Source organism: Dendropsophus ebraccatus, chromosome 1 (genome assembly GCF_027789765.1).
Source record: "Dendropsophus ebraccatus isolate aDenEbr1 chromosome 1, aDenEbr1.pat, whole genome shotgun sequence".
NCBI lineage: Eukaryota > Metazoa > Chordata > Amphibia > Anura > Hylidae > Dendropsophus > Dendropsophus ebraccatus.
Window position 1 is genome coordinate 54,100,542 of NC_091454.1, and position 10,848 is coordinate 54,111,389.

Here is a 10,848-nt window from a genome sequence, read left to right on the forward strand (position 1 = left end):
GTGTTTCCAAGGTAACAGACAACATATACACCCTGTGTAGTCTGATCCTGAAGTTATACTATTGTAGCTTTCGCTTATTTTGGTAGTTCAGAAAGAAGTAAGGGAAATATGTAAGTGACATTGATTTCAAGATCAGACAAGACATACCTTTTGTCACCGGACAATAGGAACTACTTGCTGTAGTAAATTTTAAAACAATCTCTATTGCAACATTGCTTTACTTGTCATTTTATATGTGACAAAAATGGTTTAAGATTGTCATAGCCGGGGGCTAGGTTCACACTATGTAACTGTGCGGCTGTATTTTTTATGCGGCTGTAAATGTGCGGATGAAACTCCGGCCGTGGGAAAAAATAGACATGCGGCTCAAAACATACGGTCATTTACTTTGAAATCTGGTTCAACTAAAAATAACAAATAAAATCTTAAGAAAGTGATGCAAACACCTCTGGATGCATCCAGGGCCGTATTTGCCACTAGGCACCCGTGGTCCGGTGCCTAGGGCGGCGCCCTGCGGGGGGCGGCACCCGCAGGACACATTTCTTTTTTTATTTTTTATTTTTTTTACCCCCGCCGCTGACATCCGCGCCCGGGTGGTGCGGCGGGGGGCATGGTGGGTCTTGTGATCAGTCGGCCGGGGGATCAGTCGGGCGGCAGGAACAGAGGCAGGCTGGGAAGGAAGGTCCCCCTATGCAGGGCCGGCGTGAGCTTCCGGCACAGACTGTCACACAGGCCGGAAGCTCACAGTGCAGCCCCGCGATGCCCGAACTTCCCTGCTCAGCAGCGGCGTGATGACGTCACACGCACGCTGCTGAGCAGGGAAGTTTGGGCATCGCGGGGCTGCACTGTGAGCTTCCGGCCTGTGTGACAGTCTGTGCCGGAAGCTCACGCCGGCCCTGCATAGGGGGACCTTCCTTCCCAGCCTGCCTTTGTCCCTGCCGGCCGGCTAATCCACCGCCCCCCCCCCCCGCTGGTCCCTCTGCCCCCCTCCAGCTGGTCCCTCTGCTATCCCCCCCCCCGCTGGTCCCTCTGCATCCCCCCCAGCTGGTCTCTCTGCGCTGGTCCCTCTGCCCCCCCGGCTGCTCCCCTGCCACCCCAGCTGCCCTCCCATCTGCTCCCCCTCCCCCTGTCGCCCCAGCTGCTCCCCCTGTTACCCAGCTTCTCCCCCTTTCCCTGCCACCCCTAGCTGCTCCCCCTCCCCCTGTCGCCCCAGCTGCTCCCCCTGTTACCCAGCTTCTCCCCCTTTCCCTGCCACCCCTAGCTGCTCTCCCTCCGTCGCCCCAGCTGCTCCCCGTTACCCAGCTTCTCCGCCTCCCCCTCCCCCTGTCGCCCCAGCTTCTCCCCCTGTTCCCCAGCTTCTCCCCCTTTCCCTGCCACCCCTAGTTGCTCCCCCTCCCTGTCGCCCCAGCTGCTCCCCCTGTTACCCAGCTTCTCCGCCTTTCCCTGCCACCCCTAGCTGCTCCCCCTCCCCCTGTCGCCCCAGCTGCTCCCCCTGTTACCCAGCTTCTCCCCCTTTCCCTGCCACCCCTAGCTGCTCCCCCTCCCTGTCGCCCCAGCTGCTCCCCCTGTTACCCAGCTTCTCCGCCTTTCCCTGCCACCCCTAGCTGCTCCCCCTCCCCCTGTCGCCCCAGCTTCTCCCCCTGTTCCCCAGCTTCTCCCCTTTCCCTGCCACCCCTAGTTGCTCCCCCTCCCTGTCGCCCCAGCTGCTCCCCCTGTTACCCAGCTTCTCCGCCTTTCCCTGCCACCCCTAGCTGCTCCCCCTCCCCCTGTCGCCCCAGCTTCTCCCCCTGTTCCCCAGCTTCTCCCCTCCCTGTTAACCCGACTGCCCCCCTGTCGCCCCAGCTGCTCCCCCTGTTCCCCAGCTTCTCCCCATTCCCCAGCTTCTCCCCCTATCGCCCCAGCTTCTCCCCCTGTTCCCCAGCTTCTCCCCTCCCTGTTAACCCGACTGCCCCCCTGTCGCCCCAGCTGCTCCCCCTGTTCCCCAGCTTCTCCCCATTCCCCAGCTTCTCCCCCTGTCACCCCAGCTTCTCCCCCTGCCACCCCAGCTGCCCTCCCATCTTCTCCCCCTGCCACCCCTAGCTGCTCCCCCTCCCCCTGTCGCCCCAGCTGCTCCCCCTGTTCCCCAGCTTCTCCCCCTCCCCCTGTCACCCCAGCTTATCCCCCTCCCCCTGCCACCCCATCTGCCACCCCATCTTCTCCCCCTGTCGCCCCAGCTTCTCCCCATTGCCCCAGCTGCCTTCATCGCCCCAGCTGCTCCCCCTGTTCCCCAGCTTCTCCTGCTCCCCCTGTCACTCCAGCTACTCCCCAGCTTCTCCCCCTCCCCCTGTCACCCCAGCTGTTCCTCCTGCCATCCCCAGCTGCCTCCTTTCCCCAGTCACCCTGCTCTGCCCGCCTGCAGACGAGTTGTGGTCGGAGAAGTCATCATGATGGCTGCACCAGATGGAGAAGAAAGAAAAAAGTGAGCAACGGCAATCGGAGAAGACGTCACCTGTGAGTCATTAGTAACTGCACTGTAATCACTTCTATAGCAGAGCCTGTGTACCATTGGGGTCTAAATGGGTCAGTGTATTGTTTGCGGTAGTGTACTGACAGCCCTGCGGTCACTACAGTACACTAGCACAAACTTTTAAACTAAAATGCAACTACAACAGCTGCAGGTACTAAAACTCCCAGCATATCCTGAGGGCTGCAGACTTTCAGTACATGCAGTACATTCAGTACAATAGGGGGGACCCTATGCGGGTTTTTTTTTAAATAAATAAATAATTAAAAAAAAACGCATAGGGTTCCCCCTATTTTTATAACCCGCCGGGTTAAAAACCAAACGACAGCAGCCTGGTAACACCAGGGTGGGAAGAGCCATTGGTTTAGGCCCTCCACAGCCTAAATCTTACCAGCCTGCTGCCGCCCGGTCCAGGAGCGCCAATTTTGATGCTCCGGGACCAATGGCACCCGGCTCTTCCCAGTACCCCTGGTGGCATTGGGTACTGGGGTAATAATAGGGGGTTAGTGTTAGCCATTTTATACCGGCTAACACTAGGCCCCAACTTAGTAATGGATTCCGTCTATTAGACGGCTTCCACTACTAAGTCTATAAAGTAAAGAAATAAAGACAAGACACAAGTTAAAAAAATTTTTTATTCAAATAAAAACACCCCCACAGCCCTCATTGACCATTTTATTAAAAAAAAAACATTAAAAAAACGCTGGTCATCGACGTAGTCCACGGAATCCGACGTAATCCACAGGATACCGATATCTGAAAAACAAAAAGGGAGAAACACACAAAAAACACACAAACAGGAGCACAACACCCATCATTGTGAGCGGTGTTGTGCACCTTACAGTATGCAGCATCTTTACAGATCGCTGCTTACAGTCTGGCCCCCAAGGGGTTAAGGGAGGATGTATTGCATCCCCCTTAACCCCTAGGGGGCCAGACTGATGTCAGACTGCACCCATCCCAGCAAGGAAGGGGTTAACTGACCCCCCCCCTTCCTTGCTGGGAGGGGTGCAGTGCTGGGGAGGGGGTGGGGAGAGCTGTATACTCACCCCGATGTGTCCTCTTCGCTGGTCCGCAGCACAATGAAGTCACTGTGCTGCGGACCCGCTAATTATATGTGCGCTGAGCCGATCAGCCAATCAGCTGAGCGCACATATAATTCTGAATGTTTCTTCTAATAATGCTATTGTGATAACATAATTAGAAGAAACATTTGATGTTTTCATTAAAGTAAAGTGATGATTAGTACAGAAAGCTCTATTGCCGGCAATATGAATTAACGGCTTATGGAGCTTCCTGTACTAATTAATATTTAATTAATAAAACACATTTTCGATGAAATAAATTCAGTTTCGTTGTTCAATAATTTAATTCTAACGAATCGATCATTGTGCAATTAAATATACTGTCAAAAAATCAATATATATATAAATATACATTTATTTATATATCTATTTATTTTAACAGTATATTTAATAGCAAAATGATGGATTCGTTAGAATTAAATTATTGACCAACGAAAGGGACTTTATTACAAAGAAAATGTGTTTTATTAATTTAATATATTAACTATTAGAGGCATCGGCATTCGGCATCATTGCCGGCTATTTTTGAAGTACTCCGTACGGACCGCCTGTCAATCCTCGGCCGCATGTCCAGCCGCAAACAATGGTCTTGTTCATTTTTTACGGGTCCGTTTACGATCGGGCCGTAGATTCATACATAGTGTGCACTGTGCAGCCGTATATCCTATACTTTCCAGCGTACGCATGAACCACCAAAAATACCGCCGCACAATTACAGCCGCAAATACAGCCGCACAGTTACATAGTCTGAACCTGGCCTTTAAGTGTAAGATAATATAATACTGCATTTAGGATTTAGGTTATCTAACAGGGATGTCTGGGTTTATAAAATGGTGGCCTAGCCTCAGGGTATACCAACAATAATAGATCAGTAGGGGGTCCTAGCATCCCCTCCCCCCATGAATCAGCTGTCTGAAGGGCTTTGAAGCACTCTTTATAATGTATGCTATACTCTGCAGACTCATTCAGACTCATTCTTAGTAGAGATGAGCGAACCAGCCGGATTTCTGGTCGTATGAATCAGAAATCTCGACGGCTAACTCCCCCTGTCTGTTCCCTCCGTGCAGCGGGTGGATACATCGTAAGGAACGCCTGGAAAACTGGGATACAGTCATTGGCATTGGCTGTATCCCAGTTTTCCAGGCATTCCTTACGATGTATCCACCCGCTGCACGGAGGGAGCAGGCAGCGAGAGTCAGCCGTCAAGATTTCTGATTCATACGAACCAGAAATCCGTCTGGTTTGCTCATCTCTAATTCTTAGTTGCCCCCCGGCCAACAGTCTTATATTAGATACTATTATTTTTATAGCCCATATACCCATTGACTTATATATACATATAGCTTCCCACAATTAGGCTGGGTTCACACTACGTATATTTCAGTCAGTATTGTGGTCCTCATATTGCAACCAAAACCAGGAGTGGATTAAAAACACAGAAAGGATCTGTTCACCCAATGTTGAAATTGAGTGGATGGCCGCCATATAACAGTAAATAACGGCCATTATTTCAATACAAGCATTTGAGCATTGCGCAAAAATTGTTATGCCAGTTCTTTGTAAACCAATAATAAATTCTCCACAATTGTAAATAAGCTATAGAAGTTGGTTTAAAAAAATTAATTCTGACACTTTACAGCTAATTTTGAGACATATTAAGGTTATATTCACACAATGTCTTACGGACATCTTTTTGGACAGACACCTATTGAAAATAAAGCAAATGTACCATCAGTAAGCTTTTTTTGAACCACCGCCCGTCTCCAGTGCTTCAGCCCTGGCTGGTGCCTGGGAATAGAACAGTCGTGTACACTGAAACTAGGTTAAAAAAAAGGACCACGGCACCGCCTTCCCCACACTGGCGCCGTTCTATCCATAGGCAAAGCTTAAAGGGAATGTACTGATGGTCCATTTGCTTTAAGCCGCAAATAACAATCATGATCATGAGCTGTAATTATCAAAAGACTCCCGGCCTTTGCTCTCAAAATGATGGCCGTCCAAAAAGATGGCTGCAAATCGACAGTGTGTGTTTATCCATAAACAGTCAAAAACAATGAACAATCCCTTTATTTTGGCAGCCGTCGGAATTATGGGCGTTATTTTAAAACCATGTAAAAACTTAATGTCTGCCTTTCTATAGATCTTAATATGAAACGTTTTTAGACAAATAAAACAAAGATTTTTGTACCTATTTTTTTGGCCCTTTTTTACAGTTAAAACAACAAACTAGAACTATATCAAGAGTTGCTCATCTGTTTTAGTGTGGATCCACCGGTACAAACAATGACCTACAATTGGCTTGCTACTTACCATACTTCAGAGTATTTTATACTTACACTCCATTTTAAGTGGGATATACACAGTATATGGTTAGGCAAATTCTGAAAGAGAAATCAAAAGAAACAAATAATTAATGTAGGGCTCAACCCTATAACAACAGAATTAATATATATACATTAAATATACACCAGAGTTTTTGCATAATTTGCCTTAAAAAAAAACTTGTGTTGTACCTCATTTATCATGTATTCTAGACACATTTTTAGGCCGGGTTCATACTACGTATAACACCGGCCCTTCTGTGACGGTATTACTGAAGATCATCCCGGCCGTTACTGCAGTACCAGCCGGAAGATCCTCATTTCTGGTGAATTCAGATTAACTATCACACTGTAAAACGACAAACTGTGAAGTGGAAGTTTCTTGCATAAAGATATACACAGCTCCCATTGACTTCAACCAGAACTTTGAGGGGAATTTTTCAAGGCTGGCTTAAATACTGCTCCTAACCTCCCCTCTCACCCACTCCACATTGGATTTATTGTGAGGTATATGCATTTGACACTGTATTGGAATATAAACAGGTTCAATGATAAACCTGGTATAATAGGGCATGCTCAGACCATGCAGTAGTAAGTTATTTTTCTGTTTATATGCATTGCTCTGAATTACTCATACTATTATTTGTACGTGTAACTGTAGTTCAGCTGCACTCATCTTGAAAGTTTTTATCTTCGTCTAATTTGCCTTCAAGAGGAAGAATCAATAGAATGTTTACATTGTCAAGGTAACAAAGGTTACAAGACACTTTCAACCTGTGGCCTTGTGAGTTTCACATTACCCAGTTATGCATTCCAGTTTAAATGAGTTTATGATAATTTAGAACTATGAACCCAGCCAGAGCTAACGTAAAGCTAACATACCTTATGATTTTCTTTGCATTGTTTGCTTTTGTTTGATTGGTTTCAGAATAAATTAATAATAATAATAATAATAATAATAATAATAATAATATTATAAAAAAATATATATATATACATATATATATTTTATATTTCTGACCTATTCCTATGCAAGTGTTCATAGCAGAAATAGACCTTTTATGTGTGTGTGTGTGTGTTTGTGTGTATAAATATATATACATATATATATATATATATATATATATATATATATATATATATATATATACATACATACACATATTCACTTGGGAACCTATAAGTGTGGACATTGCACTATGTGCAGATATGTGAAACAAAGCAAAAGATTCCTATGTCCGAGTACGGGCGAATCATACGTAATGCGCAGTTTTGCAAATTGTTCCACAGAAGGTGTGGTGTATCTACTTACATGTCCATGCCCCAAAGGATATGTGGGCAAGACTTTTAGATCTCTACGGAAGAGACTCAGCGAACATATAGGGGATATTAAAAATAAAAGAGAAACCCCAGTTGGATTACATTTTACTGAAGCCCATGATGGCAAATCTGATGAATTGAGATGCCAAGTGTTGGAAGTGATCAAGCGCAAAAAACGCCAAGGAGATTATAATAGACTACTACTACAAAAAGAGGCCCAATGGACGTTCAGACTTAACACAGTGAAACCGGAGGGTCTGAATGATTTCATCTCATATATGTGTTTCAAATGAACTGTTACTGGTTGGTCCGTATACACACTAATAACAACAAGAAAATATATAATAAAAAAAAAAAAAAAAAAGAACTGGGATGAAACTTAGCGTTGGGATCGAGAAACAACAGTGGACATTAGAAGAATGCACTAACCTTTCCCACTTAACCATTTGACAGTACAATCCAAATATGTGTAGACATCGGAGTCGAAAGCGAGACCTGGAACGCAAGTGTGCTCCAGGAGACGTCACAAGAGTATAAAACAAGTCACGTGATCGGCACCCGGACAGGAAGAGGTTTACCCCGGGGACCTCTCTATGTAAATGTTAGCATGGGGCGATACCGGAGTGGTGAAACCAGCTGTCACTCAAAAGGGAGGTGGGGTCATGGGCGATATAAAAAGGAGCCAAAGTAAAGGGATCAGAGTACGGCCATCATCAGAGCTGTGCACATGCATATCCCAGCAAAAAAAGTCCGACTAACTGATGAGCGCAATTAGCCCCTGATGAATAATCGCAAAGGAAACGCGTAGGGCTGCAACAGGTCTGAATGAACTTCAAAAAATCCTGCAAAAAGGGAAGTTTTTTTGATTTTTTTTGAATTTTCTGAATATGGTCTAATAAGTATGCATGATCAAATAAGGAATATGCACAACACTAAAAGCACTTTGTAAGAGTGCAATAAAAATAAGGTTATGTGCAATAAGTAATAAAGGACAAAAAAGTGCAAATAACGTTATGGATGCAATGGACACTGTAGAACTTGCATGTGATTAATATGTACAAAAAGAAGAAATGATTCAATATTAGTGTTATTGTGCAATGAGAAGTAGTGCAATATACAGGTTCCACATCTATAAGAGTGGACATAGATATGATGGCCGTGTAAAGTATAATTAGGTACACGTGTTTGTTATTTTGGCTTTTTGTATTTTTATATATAAAATTTTGTAACTACTGCGTTTTTTAATAGAACAAAATAAAAGGTATATTTTATATTCTTTCAAACCGTCAGTGAATATATTATTTAAAAGAGAAAGAAACATATCCAACAATACAGGTCAGTGTATATACAGTATATATACACACATACATTAAATATCATATATTCCCATAATTCTGCCCAGAGACACCGGAATAATAACCACATTTCTCGCCCATAACAGTTAGCTACAATGCCCCTATAAAAGTGACAGCCCAGCCACAATATATACAGACCCCAGGCCAAAACCCAAACTTAATATAAACAACATTTTTTATGAGCATACAGTATACTCAATACCGTTTAAAACCACGACCCCCACATTAAGCTGTCAACATGTGCTTGCAAAGACCCCAAGATATAAGGGGTTGTTCAGTATCATGTTAAAGAAACCACAATTCTCCCCTGTTCATCCGAAGCCGTTCCATATATTGATGCCTGCATAGCGTATATCAATAGTTGTTTTTACTGTGAATTTATGGATAATTGTAGCAAAATTCAGCGTTCATATACAAAGAATAAAATCAGATACCAGTATACATTAGAAGTAGTAGCACTGTGAAGTCTGCATACTGTATATAAAGGATGAGAGCAGATACTGAGAATTACATATACAGTAGTATATGTGGTGTAGTACCATGTTGGTTATGCTATACAGCTCAGCCAGAGATGTTATTGTCGTGACGCCAGTGCTAGTCCAGCACACAGGTGTTATGTTGGCTCCTGCTTTGTGTTGTGGCTGGCTGTAATTCCCAAATGGTCGGTGACCTGCTGGGTTGTGATAGGTCCCTAGGACTCTTGTCACAGTAGTCCTGAGTGGCAATTGACCCACTTGAACTATCTGTACCGCCACCCACAGAAAGGGGAAAAATAACTTACGGTGTGCGGTTAGTGTGTATGGGTGCTGGTGCGGACAAAGGATGACGGAGTCCCAGTAATATAAAAATAGAACAGCTTTACTGTGCAGTCTTTCAGTAGAACAATACACTTTGATAAAATAGATAAATCTTTACACAGACTTTAGTGCTTCACTTGGTTGTGCTTGAGGAGGTGCTTGAAAAAGTAAAAGAGAGGTAGTTGTAGCGGTGCTTAAAGAGTTGTTGAGTGAGTCCTGACCCAATGTAGCACTGTACTCTGCTGGAACGTAGAGAATACTTTAGAGTGAGAAGCTACTTGTACCCATGTATAGACTGTGTCTGATCACCTTGTGCCCTACAGTGTTGAGTGACCCGTCTTAATAGGGTGATACAAGCCCTAGTCATGGTTATATGGCTGAAGCTAAGCTCCCGGGGGTGTCTCAGTTACCTGCACTGGAAGATAGGATATGTAGACCTTCCTTGGTGGCTTTGTCTTATCCAGGCTTTGCTCCTTTGTGTATCAAGATACTGCCCTGTACTTTTAGACTGGTTCACAGCTAGGATGCACTTTCCTACAGTGGGCTCCAGTTTACTCACACCCCTCACCCTGGCAATAAACAGGGTGGTGGGGTTGGCCTGCTGCTAACGGACAACTGCTCCTTTACCCCAAGCCCTCCTCTCCCTGCCCTCACCCTCACCTCCTTTGAAGTACACTCTATCCGAATCTACTCCCCCTCTAACCTCCAAATGGCCGTCATCTACTGACCACCAGGCTCTGCAACCACCTTCCTTGACCAATTCAACACTTGGCTACTACATTTCCTCTCAACAGATATTCCCACTATCATCATGGGTGACTTCAATATCCCCATCGACACATCCAAATCAGCCGCCTCCAAACTCCTATCCCTAGCCTCCTCCTTTGGTCTCACACAGTGGTCCGTTATGGCCACTCACAAAAAGGGTCACACACTGGACCTCATCTGTTCCCGCCTCTGCCCCATATCTGACCTCACCAGCACACCTCTCAACATCTCTGACCACAACCGCCTAACATTCTCTTCTCTCTTCTCCTCATCTGCCCCCCCCCCCCCAGTCCAGAACCTTGCCCACCCTCGCAGAAACCTTAGAAACCTCAACATTCAAACACTCTCTGGCTCCCTTGCGCTGCTCTCCACCATAGACTCTCTGAACGACACTGACACAGCCGCAACCTTCTACAACTCCACAATAACCTCAGCTCTTGACTCTGTTGCCCCCCTTACGAAAAAGAGAACACGACGCATAAACAGACAGCCCTGGTACACCCACATAACCAAAAAACTAAGACAAGTGTCCAGAGCTGCCGAGCGGCGCTGGAAGAAGACCCACTCCAAGGAACACTTCCAGACATACAGGCAAGCACTCATTGATTTTAAATCTGCCCTCACCTCTGCTAAACAGGACTACTTAACTTCCCTCATATACTCCTTATCTCACAATCCTAGGCAACTGTTTAACACCTT

At 45.5% G+C, this 10,848-nt stretch overlaps 1 protein-coding gene across 1 annotated transcript in view; it reads right to left on the reverse strand.

Moving 5' to 3' along the window:
- ACSL6 (acyl-CoA synthetase long chain family member 6) overlaps positions 1-5,947 on the reverse strand; it is a 265,818-nt gene extending 259,871 nt beyond the window's left edge. Inside the window, exon 1 of the mRNA XM_069970919.1 lies at positions 5,899-5,947. The gene's annotated coding sequence lies outside the window, so the exon portion shown is untranslated. The remainder of the gene's footprint in view (positions 1-5,898) is intronic.
- Between the last annotated feature and the right edge of the window lie 4,901 nt (positions 5,948-10,848).